The following is a 22,938-nucleotide window of genomic DNA, read 5'->3' as shown; positions in this document are numbered from 1 at the left end:
GAGTAGGACCAATAATTTGATTTCACTCTCTTGGTATAAGTGTTCCATTCACGTTAGTATTGTATTAGTCTGTATAAATCAAAGGAATGAAAAATAATATGTTCCTTTCTCATAAGTATTTTCTCACTGTGTATGAATAGGAGAAATGATTGCATTGACAAAGTAGATGGCAGATTGTAAACTGTTAAGAAATTAGAATCTTCTTTTTAATGTTTAATTTTGAATCTGTACTAGAAAATCTGGCAGGCTAGAATGTGTTTTTTATATATATATATATATATATATATATATATATATATATATATATATATATATATATGTATACATATATATATATATATATATATCTTTATTCATTACAGGTAGACTGATGCGACGGCCATTTTTTCAGCCATGGTGTTAACCAATAAATCAACAACAAAACAGAAATCAAAGTCTGGAAAAACAATGTTAATAACGAACCTCTAGTACTGAAGAAGACAGCTCCAGTACTGAATGAAATTTAATCTTTACCTTTTAGCGTGACTTTTCACACTTTCTAAAAAAAAAAAAATACTGTCATAGACTGTTTTGGCTATGACACAATTTTCCTTTAAAGGGTTTTATGTATATTTGGAATGATTTACATAATATAAAAAATATTTGTTATTTTACAGAAAGCCACATTAAAGCAAACATTTCTTTAGTGATAAACCAATAAAAATAGGCTATTTTATATGAAACAATAGCTAGACTAACTGATACAAAAGAATGTACAGACATTTCCTGTAGTGGTATATGAAGACATATTTTAATACACTTATTTTGCATGTATGGGAAATGTATGTGCATGTGTGCCTGTGTGTACACGTTTCGGGGCATTTTTGTATAGCCATCTTGCAAGTCCCTCCCAAGAAGTCAAAAGGAAACTACCTTCCAACATTCCAAGATCACCTTATGCCTAAATGCCATGATATCTTGACAGTGCAGTAAATGCTCCCATGTGCTGTAGATCTCTGTACAAGTACAAAAATAATAATAAAAAAATAAATAAACAAATAAAGACAGAATCTCATAGAACTTTCTTGTGTGAACTTTCTATGTCAACAGTATTCCTTAAAGCATGTATGCATTTGTTCATCTGAAATTCAGTTAAGAGATAATTGTAGATATTAACTAGTTTATGCCAGTAAAATATATGACTTCCAGAAGCAGGGTCCTTTTAGGAAAGCTCAAGTCTTGAAATGAAAGCAGGTATTAAAGGTAGCAGATACGGGAGGCACAAATGAATCATGGAAAAATACCAATAAAATTATTCAGGAGTAAAACAGTAAGCAGCAGTAAGGTGCCCGCCAAATAACCAAATTCCATTCTATATGCTATGAGTACTGCAGTAAGAAAGATATTTAACTGAACCATTAAAGATTTCATCATAGTTCAGAGATTTTATATTATTCTATTATTCATTTATAAAAAAGCTGAAGAGGTCCACTAATAAGAAGGCAGTTAATGTTACATAAGTGTACATATTAGGATAATGACATGAATGTGGACACTATCTAAGATAACTTCCTTTTCTGCCCCATGATAAAGTTGAACAAATATAGGATATCTCCAATGGAGTAATTTTTTAAATTTTTTGTGAGATTGTCTCATCAATGGAATATACACAACAGACCACGTGCAAAAGACCATCCCCAGTATTCAATAAAATCCATGCAGGTTCCATGTAGAGCCTACATGGAATGTACTCATGTACATGGCCATGATTGCTCATCAGTAGCGTGCCATGCATATTAATCATGGCATGCTGCCAAGGAAGAGAATAGTAACAGTGATATTGAATCCATGCAGGCAGAAGGGTTGAGGCTGGTCAGATGTTATGTATGTGGTGAAACCCCTATAATGTTCCCTGCTGCAGTTGAAATGTGCTGTGAATTAATAGTTTGTATTTTAAATGTCTAATTTTTGTTGAATTATTTTTATTGTTGAATTATTTTATTTTTTTTATTTAATGTCTGTTTGCATGATGCAGTGGGGAGCACAGCAATGCCAAGCAGCGCTTACACATAGACATCTGACACCTGCCAGACATCTAAAAATAAAAAAACAGATGTAATTAATTGTGATATCTGTTTTATTTATTATTTATTATTAATGTCTGTTTGTGCAGCATGGAGCACACCAATGCCAAGCTGTGCTTACACATAGACACCTGCAAGACATCTAAAAATAGAAACTGGATGCAATTAATTATTTCTACTTTAAAACTTGTTTAAGCACATTTGTGCAGCATACTACAAGAGCTTAGTAGCATTTGTGAAAGTACACTAGTTTGTATACTATCCAAGTAGCTAAATGGGTAGAGTGATGCCCTAAAACTTTATGGGTCCTGGGTTTCAGTCCCTAGCAGACATACCATTTCTTTAATGCAATCTAAATTTTTGTTTAATTTAAAAACATAACTTTTACATTTATCAGAGTTGTGCAGTACTAAGCATCATTTAAACAGGATTAATGTCCACTTTTGTTTGCACATTGCTAAGCTTCGGTAAAATCTCAGTTGTGTGAGTTATCATGATGCTCAGCTCCACTTAGCTGGTTTGCACAATGCTAAGCAATGCAGCACTTTTTTGAATATTGCTGAATGATATGTAAGGGTGGGAAAACAACTTATATTAAAGGCAATAGGCAGGAATTCTGCAGCATTCGTTCAAGTCCATCTACCTGACAGTATACCAGGTGGTGTTGTAGAGGATGTATGCTTTTGGCCACAGAGATGGCGTGTGCAGGAGTCCAGGGATTTTGTTGGGCTCCTGATATGCAGTTATGAACCTAGGCTGCTGCAGGGCAGTTATCAGGGCTCTGAATGTAAGGCTGAGGCCTAGGATCAGTTGGCATGGGAACTTACCAATGCTACTGGTATCCGCTGCACTTCTGAGCAGTGTTGTCACCACTACAATGACCTAAAGTGTAGAAAGAGGAGAACTTTGGACACTTGGGTCCAAGAAGTGAGGGCATGCCCCAGATATATGAGAGTATTTCTTCCAATATTTTACTAAAATGCAAGTTGAATCTGTACAAAACAGTATGCATAATGGTGTGCTTCTCTCCCAACAGCTGCATCTGAGAAGGCTCACAACATCCAGTCCCATGCCGGGAACCTGGACAGGTTGCACTGAGTGTGGTTAATAGAGATGTATTATGCTAGTTGTAGTACATAAACAATAAAGAACAAACAACTGTACTGCAATAAAGAATAAACAATACAAGCTCTAGTGCAATAAATGGGCAATTAAAAGTGTAGTGCAATAAATGAACAATAATAACTGTATGGTAATAAACATTGTAATTTGATTGGCACTGCTGTTTTGACATATTATCAGCGGGTAGCCCCTAGGGTACACATTACAATAGAATCTAGCTTTGGGTGTATGATCATATAGCAGTATCTGTCATGGCACATATGGGAATAGCTGACTATCGCTAATATCTTAGCTGTATCCACATGCTTAGTATGTTTGCATACTGGAATATGACATGTGTGATCATGCAGTGGATACTGCCGGCAATTCTGTTCCTGCTGTATCTCTACATAGTGTATTTCCACATATGTGATCTTGACATGTGTTCCCATTCTGTTCTCTTTCAGGAAACGTTTACCCTAGATGCCACGCACCTTTCACAGATGCAGAGAATTATATTGTACTTGAAGGCCTCTGACAACACTATGAACTCCTACAGTCTATGGGGAGGCAAAACAGGGAACAGCGGGTAGCACTGTGGGCTGACCTTGTCCATGACATGAATGTCACAGGTCATAAGAGCAGGACATATGACCAGGTTCGATACTGTGCAACAGACATGATTGATGCTGCATGCAGAAGAGCAGCAGATGTAGCCAGGGCTTATGGCATCACCTGTGGAGGGCCTACAGTGAAGCAACCACTCTTGGCCACTGAGAAATTCCTGGTGAATCTAGGCACACATCACAGCTCCCGGGCATCCGTCAGACCATACATTGTGGATGTGGGTGCCACGCTTTACATGGCAGAAGACCATGCAGGTAAGCTTAGTTTGATTACCATTACAAAACTGTAGCATTCAGTGTGTCAGGGTGTACATACTCGTACATGGGTGTCAGATCTGTGTTCTTTGGGGGGTAGGGTTTAATTGCAGTTTGACTCTCATGTTCAGATGTTGACTGATATAACGATTAATACAGCAGTCTTTGTAAATGTGAGATATATGGATGTATTACTGTGTTGTGATGCAACATGTGGTGGTACTGACATTACCTTTCCCTCAACTTTTCACAGGTCCATTAGGTATCGGACAAGGCCATGGTCCTGCTCCTTGTAAGCATAACACAGTTTTGTTAGAGATGTACGTTTACAGAAATGTGATCTCTAAAGTGTCATCCCAGGCCTGCTGCCTGGATTAGTGCACTGTCAGCATGATTGCCAACCGCACAGTTATTTTTTGACTGTACACATGTTAGAGTCTTATGTATGCCTTGTAGGTGGGACCACACTGATAGATGTGGCAGTATTTTCAGGACATTGCAGATTGCCATATGTGTCAACTGTGCAGGATCTTCACAAATGTCAACAATGTACATCATTGTTGCTGAAGACTGCTGTGTAAAGAGCATCTATTTGTTTGTGGGAAAAGTAATATCCTCTTGTCTTACTATATGAGGTTTCAATAGGTCTGTAATAGTGCCAACAGTGTAGAGAGCTGCACATATACTGCAATATAGTACTGCAGAGTATAACAGTGTAGGTATTAATGTACTGCTTTTTCCTTTCTTATCACAGGTGCCCAAGGGGTTTGGTCTCCATCTTCTACACAACCTGATCTCAGTGTCTCTTCAGACTCTGATGATGTTGGTGGCCACAGTGAGGCATAGGTGGGAGTTTCACGGGCTGAATTTGTCCCAGAGGTTGACATCACTCTTCTGCCCTCATTGTCACTGCACGCAGTCAGTATGCATAAACATACTCAGTCCCTAGAGGCTAGAGATATTGGATGGTCAGAGGGTGGGGACATTGAACAGGTAAGTGTGGCAACTATGAGTCCACTAAGTGTAGACACTGGCCATAGCCAGAGAGCTGGTGAGGTTCTACATAGGTGGATTGATAGGGGTGCTAATAGGATGCCTGCTGTCCTTCTACCACCTGTTGCAGGTGTCATATCACAGTTCGGGCATATGTTTCGGGCCATCATGGAGGAACAGGCATGTTCTGAAAGGAACTACAGATGTATACATAGGATTCTGGATGCAGCACAGTCTGACATCCGTGACTGCCTCCATTGCATTGGTGACACCCTGGATCGGTTCACAGATGCAGTGTAAAGAAAGTGGATTGAGACAGTGTCTGTCTTGGAATTCACAGTGTCTGTGATGGAATGTGTGGTTGAAGCTGAGCATCGGCCTTATGGATGTAGGTCAGTAACCCCATCTGCTGAGAGTCTACATGGCCATGCACAATCACAGTGTCATAGTGGCAGTACATCCTGCAGTACAGAGGGGAGTGTGCTATCCACACCAAGACATTGCAGGCCATGGGCTCATGGTCCTGGGCATTCCAATGGAGGAAACAGTCCCAGCAGACAGCAGTCACCATCAGGTACTAGCACCTCTTCTGACATTGGGCATGGAGGTGCCAGTGCAACTCCTGGCAGCGCCAGTTCCTGTGTTCAGTGCTGGAGACAGTGAACTGTCAGTTCTACTATGGATGGTCCAAAGCTGTCCAACATACACACATGTAGGAACTTGACTGTGTACACACACACACACACACACACGCACACACACACACACTCATACACCACTGTAAAATGCAGCTCACCTAAGACACGCACTGCACATTTCCATGGTCCATCTTGCCTGCTTCCCTTCCTGACTCACACACATGTGGTCAACCTTTTGGGTCAGCCTAGGCCTCCTGCACCCCCACATAACACCCTGTGCAAGTGATGATATCTGTGCCACATCCCTGTCATCCTCGTCATTGATGCAGGGTAATGAAGTTATGAGTCTAATACGCAGGGTGACTATATTAATTAACATGTACTTGTGTAATGCATTGTTGTTTTACCATGTCACTTGTAGTGCTTACTGACAGATACTGTATGCTGACATTTGTAATGCGTGAGCCACATAATTTTGAGTATCTTATGTTGTATGATGTTGTAATGGCTGTATACTTAAACAATGAAAGGTTTGTCTCTGACTTGTTTATGTTTCTGTTTCAGGATTCTGTTTGGAACCCCTATGGATACACAGCAGCAATAAAGCCAGAGACATTACATCACAGGATAGAATGTCAGTACAGAAGAAATATAGTATGTCTTCAGAAAGGTACAGTACTATAGGTGCATGGCTCTATAAGTCCACATGTACATAACAGGCTAACAAGGACAATGGTGTCATTCAGGGTACTCATGTATCCCTAATCTGTGAAAAGGTCTGATACTCCTGATAAGTGTCACTAGGGTTTTGGGAGCTATGACATCTACAAGCTGTGGTGCTGGAGATGACCCATCTATAAGTTTTTAGTGTTCACTTCAGACATTTGTCCAACAGCTATGATTGTCTTGTTCTGGATTCCATGGTGTAACCTGAACATGATGTGTGTCACAGCAGATGTGTGCTTCACATGCATGAGGGGGCCTGTTACATATAGAGTGTAGTGTATGTGTTACATACCCGTCTCTCCAGCATGTACTATTTATACCACAGTGATGGTGTAGGTGTGTAAAACAGATAAGACATGTGTTACTCCTGTCATGGATATGCGGGAGGTACATAGTGGAATCTGACACGTCCCTGTATGGCAGCCATGCGCATCCCCTCCAAAGCATTTATGAGACAGACTGCATATGTATGGTCTTGACACGGACTCCATAGTACATGTTATATGCAATGTGTATTGCTGTACCATGGAACCTGTGTGGCTGCTACAGTTGTAAGATGTGCCTGTGCAGTGACATAGCAAGGGTGCAATTGTAAACAATAATAGGTATGATGAGTGCCACATTCAGTATTGCAATGACAGTCTGGGACTACATCAGAGACCTTTCTGTTTAGGTTGTACATTGAATGCATCCTCACATTTTACCGCCCAGTGATAGTCAAAGGCTACATTACTCTCTGTGTCCATAAGTCCATGAGTAATGGCTCAACTGTGTGTGGTGTGCGGACACTACTATATTTCCCAGTGGTGGATGACTTTCCAAAGGATAGTATTGTGCTGTCATTGGCATTTAATATTTGTTAGTGGTTCAGACAACAACTGAATGTGTGTCTCAGACCATCCTGGATAACTGTTGGGTCTGTGTGGGATCCAATGACAACTCCTGATATGCAATCACATGCTAATGTATCAGTCAGATGGCACTGACAGTGGCTGTGACTACAAAGAGGGAATGGCTAGAAGGGGTACACCATCAATGATGTCTGAGGAAATCCACTAGTGACTGGTGCCATTGCAACATAGGTCTCCCAATGCTATCTTCCCAGATTATGAGTGTCAGATGCTTCCTATCCACCACCTGATATAACACTCTGTAGATAACCTACACAGCTTCCAGAAAGGCCTGCTAGCCTAATATTGTCAAACATCTTGTCAGACCATGGTAGGTAGAGTGAGTAATATTTCCGTCATCCATTGCATAGTGTAACACTCAATGGGGTCCACCAGTTAGAGTTGCTAGGCATGATTTTGCCTTAAGCATAACAAACAGTGTGTGGTAAAGTGTCAGTAAGTATACAACAGTGTTACTGCTCGTATCCATGCTAATTGCTTTCATGGCATTTCATGTCACATGAGTCAGAGATCTAGGGACACTGGCACTGCATGCTAGTTGTCTTTTGTGCAACTAAATATTGCAGTTGCTTCAAGCATGTTCCAAGACGATTGTCATCCAAGGTGTCTGGACAGAGTGCAGACAAACATGTTAGGGAAGTGTAATATGTATACCCTTTGAAGGTAAGATGGGGGTTTTGCATAGGTATTCTGCAGTTGGACTCTACCCAAGTAGTGTGTACTGGAAGAACACAATTACCTTGCGAAGACTGTGTTAAGCATGGGAGTCCATGGAATTGTCAGTGGCTGACAACTACTGCTGCTGGTCTTACCAACACCACTCACACATAGGATACCATGCTTCAATACATTTTCTGTCATCACACTCAAAACATTACTATGAAGCTCATGATGACAAGCAGGACACAGCCTGTTTATTCATCCATGTAGCTGTCCCACATCATGAAAGACTCTGTAGGCTTCACATACCCTTTTCCAGATAGATGCCTTGATTAGCAACCTGGGCAATCATTTGGCTTTTGCATGTGTTATGCTATCTGTTCCAGGGTTGGTGGTATGTCACTAGGGAACTGACAAGAGGGGGATCAGTAGCAATGTTGTAGTGCCACAATATAATGTGCAGTGTCCATTGACATAGATGTCAAATCTTTCTGTAACAATCAACACTCTGGTGGTGAGCCATCGCAGGTGACAATTTCACAGCTAGTGATGCATCCTGCCCTTCAACAGATTACTGGTGGATATCTGTATGACATGGCTGTGAGACCTACTGCAGCAGAGTGGCTACATTTATCCAATGTGTATCCACCTGCCACATGTCCTAGGCATGTCATACTGTACAGTTATGTACCTGAAATGCACGTCTGGGTTCCCACATCATGTCACACAACAGCCAGTGCACTGTCTAGTTGCTTGACAGGCATTGTATGCTTGTGGGCCCAACGTAACGTCAGCAAAGTTTAACAAGTTCTCTATGCATGCACAGGCATCCACGTCTTCACTGCAAGGTGTGCCTACAAACACTGTATATCAGGCTGTTAACCCCAAGCATGTGACAGCATGACGCTACCATTGTAGGACCTCGCTGATATGTTGGGAGTGCCCCCACCCCTCCACTCCTATGACATACAAACGCAATGTGTGACAAATGTGACTGCATTTCAAACCTTACTGCCATGCTGTCTCCAACAGCAGTCATTACATATGGCAATGAGCATTATGCCAATGTGCACAGCTCACATACTCCACCATATACACCCACATCACACATACCTGCATGTGTGCAGCTCCTTACCAGACACATTGCCAAACAGACACCTGAGAAAATCCTCCCAATGTAGTGCATAGTACACATAATACTGAATGCACCACTCTCTCACCAGCCAAACACCTGAGGCAAAACACAAAATCACACCTCTTAGTCAGAGGTGATTACATTGGGAGACACATCGATGTCTGTGTCAAGTGACTTCATATGGGAAAGATCACAGATAGCTGTCTGTGGGTAGACACAATAGGCCTTATATCACCAGCCTGTATGCAGACACATGACTGTACTTCGCCAGTCTGTGTCTCTCATGGGTATACTCATAGCTTTCAGCTGCTGTTGACCATCACCTAGAATGATGGCTCCATACACACGGAAATTGATGAAGTCAATAATTTCCTTAGCATGTGGTGTCATTGTCGGAGGATCTACTGCATGTCTGCCTGGGATGCCATGATCAACACACATCAATGCTTCACCAGTGATGGTGTTCATCTCTCACCCCTGAGCTTTGGAGTACCGGTCATAGCTATTGACACCCCTGCAATGCATCTTAAATCCACTGTTCACGAAAAAGTTGGCAATGAGAACACCATTTTTATATACATCATGATTATGCTGCTACACGGTGGGTATGGCAACACTGAACCTCACTCTGTGGAATGTGTTCCCACCCTGGATTACAGTACCAGCTGTACAATAACAAGTATCCTAAACCTGAGCAATTTAACAGGTAATCAGATTTCGGTCACAACTAGCATCTAGAACCTTCTAAAACATCATTTTTAGATACAACTACTTCACATACAACAAAATACCTTGTTGAAGAACAGAAATTATATTAGATTTATCTGAAAATGAATGCCAAGTCATCACAAAATCCTATAGTATAGTTAAGAAGCAATAATTATATGAATATAATAAATGGTGCACTTTGCCCACATAAATAAAAACTTGTTATATTCTTGACAATACTAGTGTAAAAATAAAGATATCTGAGTTATTCTGTCAAAAAGGAGACTAGGCTTGCTTTGCTGATAAATGCTTGCTACTGTTTCCACATATAGCTACAAACACTGTCAAAATATCATTTATTCAGTAGATATGTATGCAGTCTGACAAAACTGAAGCTTGATGCACATTTCTAGTATGGGCTAAATATTTTAAGAAACTCTGCATGTTCACTCCTTTTGTAAGGGATCTCTCACTTTTCTTCACTTAACTGCAGTTCATCCGAGAAAACTATCTGTTACATGCTCTCTCAAGAGATAACTTGTCAAATGCCGACCTTTCTGACTTTTTCTCTTAAGGGAATAAGTACAGTTTGATGCTTAAGGTTTGGATATCTTCAGACATCATTTTATGATTAATTAACTCACAGTTAGCTCAAATGAATCATTCGTGATGACCCTTCATAGTTCATCAAATTGCTGTTAGGCTTTAATAATGGGCTTTTCTGAATCATCTCCTTAACAGGAATCTTCTCAGTGTCTATTTTCTCTGAGTTTGTGTTTCAACTGGAAACCTTTGATTTTAATGAAATATGCTCAAGTGTGATCCATCATACATTGTATAGTATGACAGTGACTGTCTGCTGTTTGTAAACTGTACCAGTACAGAAAGGTAGAAACTAGCATATCTCCCCACTCAAAGCAGCCATTGTATTAACCAAAAGAAAATAAAAAAAATCTTGCAACTTCAGTTTACTTCACTACTACAGAAATGCATAACTTAGCCACAAAATGGTTGACTTTATTGAAATGTAAAGCCTCATCCATAAGGGCAGCTATCACTGAATTACTCAGTGCTAACAAAATTAGCACCTGCACTCATGTTATACAATGCTGTGCATTAAATTGTTTCTGAAACCATTTTTTAATGCTGACCAATAATCATGCAAATATACTTATCTGAGGGCCTGATATGGATTCTATGCAGAGAATGCCTTTTACGATTCATGAGCAAATGTTGACAACATGGTAGAAAATGTTCCAATTTTCTCTTTTTTCCAAAGGAAAGACCTGGATTCACTAGTCTTCCATGCAGGACTAGTCCAGTCCTGCATGGAAGCGGCCATTTAGGAGGAGGACGGCAACGTGCCATGCATATTAATGAAGGCATGCTGCCTGAACTCCTAATCCTACATGGAGCATGGACGAGTGCAGGAGGCGTGTCTGAGAGCAGAGCTCTCAAAATAAACAAGCCCCTGTAAAGTAGAACAGCAAAAAGTGTAAATAAATGAGAGAAACCGCTCATATGTGTCCGCATATCACCACCAACAGTCCCCCATGTGTACAACAGCAACAGGACATAAAAATAAAAAGAAGTAACTCCTTTATTTTTTTTTTAAACTCTGAGTACAGCTAACCATAGGTGCACAGGTGTGCCCATTGCTTAGCTACTGTTAAAGCATCTTAAAAGGCTGATGAGGATAACAAAGACGATATATGCAAATGAAGCAGTACAGCAATAGTGTAGTGGTCAGAGCATCCGCCTAACGAGCAGGCATTGTCAGTTCGAGTCCCACTGCAGCACATACCGTTTTACATGTGAAATCTGTATATGAACATTTCTTTACAGTTTTTTGCTGTATAACCTACTAAATAACATTTAAATGTGAACTGGAGCACTGCATTAAATGCACATGTGAAGTGTCAGTGTCATAATGAATAAGGCACTAGTAAACAGGTTTAAGCAGAAATAAGCAGTAGTAAGCATATATAAGCACTAGTAAACATGTATAAGTGCCTTTGCTCAGGGGTAAGCATAGCCTACACAGATTAAGTAAATTAGAAGCTGAGTGTAAGAAACTGTAACTAGAGGTTAGCATTGCTTAGTTTTGCGCAAACCCATGCACACCCGCTTACAACTGCTTTAAAGTGCCGTAATCACGCTGTACCCAATGGCCCGTGCTATGCCCAGCAACAAAATAAACAGCTTCTGCAAGGCTCGAACTCAGGACTCTGAACACCACAGTCACAGTAGTTAGCCACTAAGCCCTCATAGCAATACATATAAATGAGGTATCAGCAAACTAATCCTCATCACAGGAAAATCAAACTAAACATGTGAACTGAATCTATGTACAGTGTGATGTTGTATAACCTGCCACAGAACATAAATATGTCAACTGGAGTACTGCAGTAAACATAGATTTGAGGTGTTAATGTAATAAAGTGTAGAAGTCCCCAGGTTCCCATGCAGTGTATGTACACATGAGTCACAGATACTAGACACATATGTAACCTGTAATGAAGAATAAATCACTACCAAAAGGCAAATATAGTGCTAATTAACTATTAAGCAATGCTAACCGCAGCACAGCTCAACTTAGTAAGTGTAAGCAGTATGTAGGAGAGCCAATTCAATCTGCCTAGTGGTATACCTCTTTAAGCAGTCCCGACCTTAAGTAAGCAGGTGTGCCCATAGATTAGCCTTTTCAAAACCGGCCAATCACAGGAAAGTGCAGGAAATTGGCCATATTTAAACCCCACAGGCGAGAATACTTCCCATAACTGGTTGTATCTTCTTACTGCAGGCAGAATGGCTGGTGTGGGTGAAGGCACTCAATTTAGAGTGTAGCACTGGGGTATCCAGGAGTCAAAATTCATGGTATGGTTCTTGGTAAAACACCATGAGCAGAGACAATTGCAGGGCCAGCACCAGGGCTCACAATATAAAATGGAGGCCTGGGACAGTCTCGCCCATGACCTCAACAGTGCCACAGGTATCCCCTGGACTGGTGAGCAGGTCAGGCACCACCATGCTGACCTGAAGCGGTGGTGGGGGGGATGTACTGGAATATTGGATCCAGGAGTCTCAGCAGATGCCTAATGCCCCAGTACTGAGTAAGTACTCATTCTACTAAGTAGTTAATAATTGTCAAGCTTGTGTATATCAATGGATAGGTATAGCTAAATATCACTGTATTTCTCTGACAGCTGCAGATGAGCGGGCTGTGAACCAGCAAGCCCATGATGCTAGGTTGCAAAGGCTGCGTCACGAGGCAGGTTAGTAATTATTCAGCATTTACTGTCATAACAAATAAATTTAAGAGCCTTAGAAAGTGTCATACCAGTAGAAATAAATGTGTAATATTCTGTGAATAAAGGTATAAACCCTGGAGTGATTCTGTTTACTCTTCTTTCATATGTTGTTGAACTGTTGTATTAAGCAGTGTTACCCACACTATAGTATGCAGATAAAATGTGTATGAAGTTCTGTATAAAAATGTTGGAAGTGCCAAGAGGTCAGTCATATTGTACAGGTGAGGGAGACTTACACAGAAAACAGTAGAAAGCTTCCCATAAATTCCCTGATATCACACACAGCAGGGTCTTGAATCCAGGGAGTGCTAGTAAGTTGTTTGCATAATCATACCCCACAACTGTACAGATTTTGTTACAATGTTCAGATAGAAAGTTGTATGCATAATTACACCCAACTGCACAGAATTTGCTAGAATGTTCAAATAGAAAGTTGTATCCATATTCATACCCCACAAATATTCTAATCTGTCCAGCATGGCCAGATAAATGGCTGACATCACCAACCTGGTACCCTGTTCCCCTGAAAAATCAGTGTGATGATCCAAGAAATGTAGGCAGCTGTTAATGACATATAACTGATAGTCAGACATGTACATATTCAGAGAATGTATATGAAAACAAACCCGTCATTCTAGCACCTCACCCAAAGTGTATGAGAGCAATTCTCCACATATGTTGCATTAACACCTGCATCTTGTCACGCCTGTATGTAAGACACAGGTCACGTATATAATAATCTATAAACATACCAGTGTACAATATAAGGCCATTAGGAAGTGTAATAAAACATGTAAGGGACAGATCACTGCAGTGAATAAGAATGTTGTTAAAACTACAAGGATATATTAGGTGCTAACTGAACTCTCTCTCTCACCCCCACCATATGTGCAAAAATAACCCAATGACACACCTCAATCAGTATGTGTACACTCCAAACTTATGTTGGGACATATGTCCTAATGGTTTATAAATATTCACATTTGTTTCTATGCATGTGCCATGTTAACATAGACCCATACTGGTGGCCTGTTGTCATCAATGAAACCTGCATGCTGTTGTAATGGCCACTGTTGTTCCATATATGCATGTGTTCTGCTTGGTCTGCAACTGTTTTAAATCTGGTGCTTTGGGTTAATGGGAATATCTATGCATGCTGTTATAACTAATCCCAAATGCTGTTGACTATTATTAACCCATATCTGTCATAAACCTGCTACAAAATAGCTTGTATGGGAAGGCTGGTCCCAGCGGACCCACATATCCCACCAAAGTTGGCCATGGCACCATGCACCAGCAAGTCTGGGGCCCAGCCTGGGACCTCCTCCTTCATTGGCCCTGCGCTACATTCAGGTGGAACCATCTCAGGGGATGGGGCACGACCCCGCCCCTGGGAGCGGGTGTGGAGAGGAACATATCACCCATCGTCAGGTCCAGGCTGTGGTGTGTAGGGAGCTTGATATAGAGTTTTAAGACTGGCTATGCCAACTTGAGGGCCGAGTGGCACAATTAGAGGGTGAGCCTGCCCCTCCTACACAGCCCCCAGCACAGCCACCTTTGGGACTGTGAAGGTGCTGTGGTGACTGCCCATGAGTGGGGACCTCAGCCCCACTGTTTCCATTTGGGGGCCCATGGGCTTGGGACTTCCAAGCACCCCTCCCCATCCAAGGTGTTTCCCCCCAACATGTGTTATATACTGCCCCTGTATGCTGTCTTGTCTGTCATCCTACCCATCTTATCTTCCCCGAGCATAACTACTCTCCTTCCCCATCGTCCCACTCTCACCTTAAAAAAAAAAGGCAATCTGTTCCCAAACGAAATCGCGCCCCATACATAGCTGTCCATTTTGCACACATGTCCACTGGACACATGTAATCTGGTCTAATTGGCATCACAACATATTGTTGTCCTCACACCTCTCCCAGGGATTGTAGTGTTCAAATGTACCTCCAAATTCATTGCATATGCACAGCTGTTGCTGTAGAAAAAATGGGTAGCTATGGACCTTCCCTACACCCTTCCTGCACATCCCTAGCTATCTTGTCTACTGTCTTCCCCTCTTTGTGCCCCTTTTTCACCAGTTTCTTATCAACCTTTTTTTTCTTTTCTTTTAAAGAAATTAGCACAGGGGTAAGTGGGAGTAGGCACTTTTAAGCAGCAATAAGCATGTCTCAGCCTGTTTGCGTGGGGGTAAGCACTGCCTACACAGGTTAAGCAATTTAGAAGCTAACAAAGTATAAGAAACTGTGACCAGAGGTTAGCAGTGCTTAGATCCATGCAAACCCACTTACAACTGCTTTAAAGTGTCTTAATCACTCAGTATCCAATGGCCCATGTTCTGCCGAGCAACAAAATAAACTGCCTCCGCAAGATTCGAACCCAAGACCCTGTACTGCATACACAAAGTGCTTTAACACTAAACCATGGCAGAAAAACACAACCCTGATGCTTTCACAAACATATCATGCAGCACAATCAGTCAACAGTACAGGAAATGTAGTAATATCATACCACACAACATGTTAATGCAAGAAGTCTGGACAAAGTATGCCACAATGTGGGTACAAATAAGGATATATGTCAATTACTGCTCTAATACACTTAAAATGTTGCTAGTTACACAGTTATATGTATGAGAACACATATTTAGAAGGAAATGAAGTCTGAAACACAAAAGTGTTGGCACTAGTTACTGACTTTAATGCTGCGATCATCCATGTCAATTGCCAAGAGAATGAGGTACAGGCCAAAATATGAGCCGAACATGCATGGACATATGGACATATATATATCTGTAAATGTAGACAGACAGCTATATGTATATATATATATATATATATATATATATATATATATATATATATATATAAAAAGATTAAAACACCACAGTCACCAAATGAAAATGAAAGAAAAAGCCCCAATGTTCCAATGGAATGATGCATTAGATCCGATCACCTTGAACGGATAAAACTAGTTGTAACAGTATTCGTTTGCAATACCGTTTGCAATACCAGTTGACGTGAAGCAGCAAATAACAGCAAAATTCACAAACAAATTTTATTCAGACGTTAGCGCTTTCACGGTGATACACCGCTTCCTCAGATGTATTTCAAAAAGCACTCTTCAGACCTTTATAAATACAGAAAATAAAACGTCACTTCCTGAATTTCATCATTATACTATGGTGTAAAATAAGACTCACATAATAAGAATCATAGACTATCTTAGTGCATGCGATGTATATATATAAATGACACAAATAATCATATAACATCAAATATATATAGATACATAAATATGTTCATATGTATGTATGTATATATATATATATATATATATATATATATATATATATATATATATATATATATATATATATATATATATATATATATATATATATATATATATATAGTATATGCATATATATATATATATATATATAGTATATGCATATATATATATATATATATAGTATATGCATATATATATATATATATATATATATATATATATATATATATATATATATATATATATAGATAGATATATACGCATATATAGATACATATGTATAGATATAGCTATATGAGATATATATAGGTACATACACATAAACACAGACAAAAGGTATTAGTAGCCATATATATGTAGAAGTAGTGTGGAAGTACTGGGTGCAAAGTATATCCCTCAGCCACAAGCTCTGTAACTGCCACCTGTGAAATGTGTAGTGTGGCAACCATTCCCACAAATGAGAATACTTACATTAAACGTATACCCACCCACAATTCAAAGGACATGACATGACACAGAGGTGTGCATACACAGAAAACCTTTATTTGTGTACTATACAATAATGTATGCCAGTACTTACATCACATAAATTTTGAAATATGTAATCAGTGATAAATGCAAGGCCCACACAAAACAGTAGATGCAAGCCATGTAGATATATACCATACTATGCTGTCCAGGCCAAGGCCTTCCATTTGTACAACAGTAGACACAGGATTTGCCTTCAAGATAAGTAACAATCAACAATTACAGATGTAGTTCAGCAGCCTCCAATTACACCCTGCAGTCAAGCCCTAGGGGGAAATGTAGCACTTGTGGTAATGTCACACTATCTCGTACATAACATTGCTTAACCTAACATCTCACTATCACACTGAATGACCCATATCTTAACAGTTGTATCCCTGAAATGGTGTCACAGCCTAGGTTAATGGCATTGAACCCCCCCCCCCACCCATAAAAGGCTGTACAAGGGCAAGGAGCACTGTGTACCTCACACTGACCTCTGAAATGTTCAAGGACACATATGTGTTGTCAGCTGTTGCTCCCATATATATGGACATTGGCCAAGAGTTGGTGTGGGAGTCCATGACATGACTGGGATGATAGCAGTAATGCTAGTGGTAACTAATGGTAGGCCATTACCTAACAACCCCTTTCTGTATCATAGCAGAACAAATACTGGCATATATGTGGAGGACAGAGGTAGGAACATAGGGCCATATTTGCATTATTGCTGTTACATACCCTGGAAATTTCTGGTATACAGGATTTGTTGCAGCATACCCTTATGCAGGAATACGACATTGAAATACAAATGGATGTAGCCATGTACTGATAGCACTCAACAGACAGAATGCCACTGACATACCGGGGACAATGGCTATGTGGTGCTCAGACAGAATCTAACAGCCAATCCTTTTGGTATCATATGGCTAGGCCCACAGTTGACAGCTATGCAGCCGGACAACATTCCATGCAAAAGTACCATGTACACAGAAATCCTGTAAGACCAGCAAGATACAATACACACAGCAACACTACTCACACTGTCTGTAGGTCTGGAACCTTACCCAAATGTGAATTTGGCCTGTGTCTGCATGTTCTGCTGTAAGAGGTATTGCTGCCTGCTGTCTGTAACACTGATGTCCACACACAGGAAGTATGTCCTCCATACTGGAAAGGTGAAGGGACAACACCCACAGAAGTCAGCAATTTATGGTACTAGGTTGCCATGACAGTAGTTATCTAAAGTACTACACAGAAGGCTGCATGCAATTAGCAACTGGTGGACACTGACTGGTGCAGACGCCATCACCTGATCACGTGCAATACCTACAGAAGCATGCTGCAATCTATTCAAAGCAGCTCAATTACTCTACTGGCGAGACAGAGAGAGAGAGAGAGAAAGAAAAAGAAAAAAAAAAACATGAATTAAATAAAATTAACAAAGCTCAGGGATTTGTTACAGCGGAAAAAAAGATAAAAGGTATGTGAAACACATATGTATTTACTTGCATGCAGTATATGGCATAGAATAATAGGATATATATAATGCAAAATGATTTATATGTGCCATCAGTACTTGTTCCTGTAATGATGTTCTGCTCAACAACTGCTCTGGACAATAGTGTCTGTCCATGTGGGCAGTGGGACATACCTGACAACTGTGCAGATCAGCAGTGAATGGCAAAGATGTGACCCATGATATCTGTGTTCTGTAAATTACTGTGGCCAAAGTCTAGTGGTGGTATTAATACTGACATGATAGACACATGGGTGTGAGAGCACACCACCTGCAGGACAGTCATGTTAAAAAGTGTAGCAGAGCATGCCCAACTGTCAAAGCAGTATAATATGCTTATCTAAAATCTGTCACCATATATACCCCCCTAATGTTAGTCTGTGTTCACATGTGACACCTGTCTGTGTTGCAGCAAGGCAGAACAGTTCAGCTGTGAAGTAAAAAGAGTTACAAGAGTGTGGACCAAATGTTTGTATGCACCCCACATACAGATAAATATATGTGTGATATATATTCACAGTTGTGTATGTCTTCAGAACCTCAGACAGTTATACATCTATATAGGTATCTTAACAACAATTAATGATATCTACACATATATGCACATACATATGTGTATCTATACATATATATATATATATATATATATATATATATATATATATATATGTATACAAACAGACATATACATGCATATACATAATACTGACATGTGTAGGTGTATATATATATATATATATATATATATATATATATATATATATATATATATATATATATATGTCGATACATGTACCCTGCCATGACATGTGTGAGAGAACATCACACATCAATACACAACATATCTACACACCAGTACATGGCTGAAAAATGGAGTGTGGTGTGTAAACCATGTTGGGAACACATTACAATTATTTGAGAAGGTAGGATATACATGTTGGTGAGGGGTAGTAGGCACATATTGGTATGTAGGTTTGGTTGGGTGACAAATAAGACAGCATACAGGGCTGGTATATGACACATGTGGTGGGTAAACACTGTGGATGGGTAGTTTCATTTGGAATGTGGAGGAGTTTCATTTGGAATGTGGAGGCCATTGATCCTGCATATGGGTACAAAGGGAACATGGACAGTCATGACAGCATCTATACGATCATAAAGGTGCCTGGGATGTGGGCTGAGCAGGAGGAACATGCATGTCTAACCTTGTGTATGTGTACCGCATACCTTCAGGTGATGTAGCACATACCGCATGTCTCTGTGGAGCTCCCTATGCACCAGACCCTGGACCTAACTTTGGGTGACACATATATGTCTGTGTGTGCTCCATGGAGGGGATCACCATCCCCTGAGGTGGTTCTACATGAAGGTAATGCCAGAACAGTAGATAATGAGGTTCCATGGTTGTTTGCGGATGTGATGTGGACTGCTAACATGTCCACATTAGGTGGGAGCAGTGTTTCTGCTGGCAAATAACCCCTACACATACTGTTGTGTCACTGTCATGGAACATATGTGGGTTTTAATAGTCCACACAATCCCAGAACATGCCCAACAGCATGCATAGGTACCCCCAATAACACAGAATGGCAGATGTGCAGCAATCACATAGCAAGCATACCACATGCATATGTGGAAACATAGTGGCAGTGACAATGGCATGCAGCTGAAATACTCTGTAACAGTCCAGCAACTCTAGTGTCCCCACAGGGAGCATGTCTATAAACACATAGCAGAAAATGTACAATACAATATATGTCCCAATGGTAGATAAACCAGAGACATACCACTTGCATTGTGTGAACATAAATTTGGAGCTGATATGGTGGCGGGAGACTGATATGTGTATTGTATTATGGTAAACTTGCCATATGAGTTGCTCAGACACATTTCCATCTTTATATCTTTCTGGGACAATGGCACACCCAAGGAATCCAGCATACAGTGCCGCTAAGGATGACATAATACTCACCAGTATCATCCAGCACTACCAGTTTTTGTTCTCCAGGACAAGCCATGACCAGCATGAGCGTACCGCCATGTGGAATGATGTGGTCCACAGGGTGAATGAGGTGGGCATGCACAGCTGTACGTATGAGCAGGTCTACCATCATTGTAGTGATCTGCTCCACTATGTACATCACCGTGCTGCTGCTGTGCGGGCTGACCACCTTAACATCCATCCCCCGTCACCAAAGTGGATGAGCTGTTCATGAGCCTGGTGGCACCTGCCCACCCACAAGAGCTACAGACATATACAGGCATGGAGGTGGGTGCTACCCAAACACCAGACATGGAGCATGCAGGTAAGGTTCCAGGACATATCAATAGACCACTGTTGTGTATGCATCTGTACAGGTAGATCATGCATAAGTGAGATGTGGAGTCTGTTGCTGTGTAGTACTGATAATCAGTTGTGCATAATCTGTAGTACTGTGGACTTCAGCTGTTGTTTTACTGTAATATTGCACCCACCCTTTAGCAATGCCACAGCTGTGACCACTGACATCAACTCTATCTCATCTCAATGTAGGTACCTCTGGAATACCAGCAAGGCAGCAGTTGGATGCTGGTAAGTATGGTTTAAGGATATGCTTGGTATGTGTATGTCATAGCTAAGGTGTAGACCATGTACACATCTAACACACTTACCCATTATGCATGCTGTACATGTTCACTGACAGAGCACACACCTCACTAATGGGATTAAAAGCCTCAAACACATGCAATGCACAGACCATCTCAGACAACTGTGCTTACACTCCAGTGCACATTGCCCAGGCACAGCCTAACATCTGCCTAACATACACAGCTATGTCATACACAGAGCCGTTGAACATGCTACACATAAAGAAATCCCAATCCCTCTGCAAACACATGCTCCAGGGTCATAAACCTCATCAACACATTACACATAACATACTGGAGGGATAGGGCCCTGTCCTGGGGAATTCCCACACTCTGGAACAGACTACCCTTTCATGTCAGACAATGCTGCTCATTGGCCCTCTTTACAAAAACACTTGACAACTGGATAGGAAATGCGGAATTCACCCTGGGTAGTACATCTGTGCCACAGCCTGACAGGGGAATAACATTATTGGGTGGTGCATGCCTGGGAATCCTTGTGGCTAGGCTTATGTAGGCCCCAGGACCAATAGACCAGTACTCACCTATGAACCTATGTGTACCACAGGTAACATCAGCTAGGGCTCAATACAAATATGAACTGCATAATGGTGGGGCATTGCCAAAGCCATGTGTTGCAATTTGTTCTGCTGTACCAGCACCATGTTGGGGAAGTCCCGCAAGCTGCAGTTATGATGCATGTGCTGCACAATCCACACCTCATCCCAACCCAGGTATGACATCCCCATCTGTATATTGCTGGTGCCACTGTACACCTGCATGTTTGCCCTGCATTGGCAGGGAATATGCAAGTACACACAGTGTTCCTAGTTTGGGATACTGCAATATGACACACATGTGTAGGCCACAGTTGTCAAGCATTTGCAATGTAGCAGGAGATGGTAAAGGTGTGTCATTCTGAAACACAACAGTGCATTGGAGGGGAGAGACAAACCCACTGAGAATGGCTGTATCTGCACACAGTCAAGGTCATGAAGTGTGGCAGACATAACCCTGACTCCATAGCACTAGTGATGGTACTGTATGGCCTCCAAGGGCTGTGCACATGTTTAGTATGCAAACATGCAGGTTTGGGGAACATTTGCAGGCCTGACTGACCAACTACTGGCTCATGATGATGGCCCATGCTACTATACCCCTGCTAGGTATTGTGACCATAGTAGTATGCATAGCAGTTATTGCTACACACCATCATGATATGTGTGTGCACACATATGCACCCACAAAAGGTATGCATCCCAATCAAAATCTGCACAACTGACACATATGGCTTGTAATGCAAATGAATGCCTAGGTCATATGTCACATATCAGGTATGTGTAGTGTTGCCATATGCAGTAGTGTTGCACCATGGCATATCATGGAAGAGAGTGCTATGTCAATAATGGTCTCTACACTCACCATAGGTAGAGTACTTTGTGTCTGTGGTAGGTATAATGGTATTCTGTCACTCATACATGCACCACTGATGATGACATCTGTGAAACACATCAGGCATTCACAAAACACTTGTCCACATATAACCCAGAAACACACAGAGGCTGTGAGCAGCACCATCACCTGCTATTGTGTGTGTTTTGGGGGTGCTGGAGTTGTCTGTAGGTGCTGTCTGGTGGGGTGTATGAAGTTGTCATATATGTCAACTGCATGTGTGTATGTTTGTGTGTGTGGCCATGTCTGCACATGTGTGTGTGTGTGTGTGTGTGTGTGTGTGTGTGTGTGTGTGTGTGTGTGTGTGTGTGTATGTACTGTTTAGCAGTGATGTACAGGTCTTACCATCCATTCCCTGTTTTCCCCTCACAGGTGGCGAGGTGGGGCTGGGTCCCTCTCGCAGGGAATCTG

Source organism: Protopterus annectens, chromosome 2.part2 (genome assembly GCF_019279795.1).
Source record: "Protopterus annectens isolate FY-2018-M chromosome 2.part2, PAN1.0, whole genome shotgun sequence".
In the NCBI taxonomy this organism is placed as follows: Eukaryota; Metazoa; Chordata; order Ceratodontiformes; family Protopteridae; genus Protopterus; species Protopterus annectens.
The sequence above is the reverse complement of the archived record's forward strand: the minus strand, read 5'-3'. Positions refer to the sequence as shown.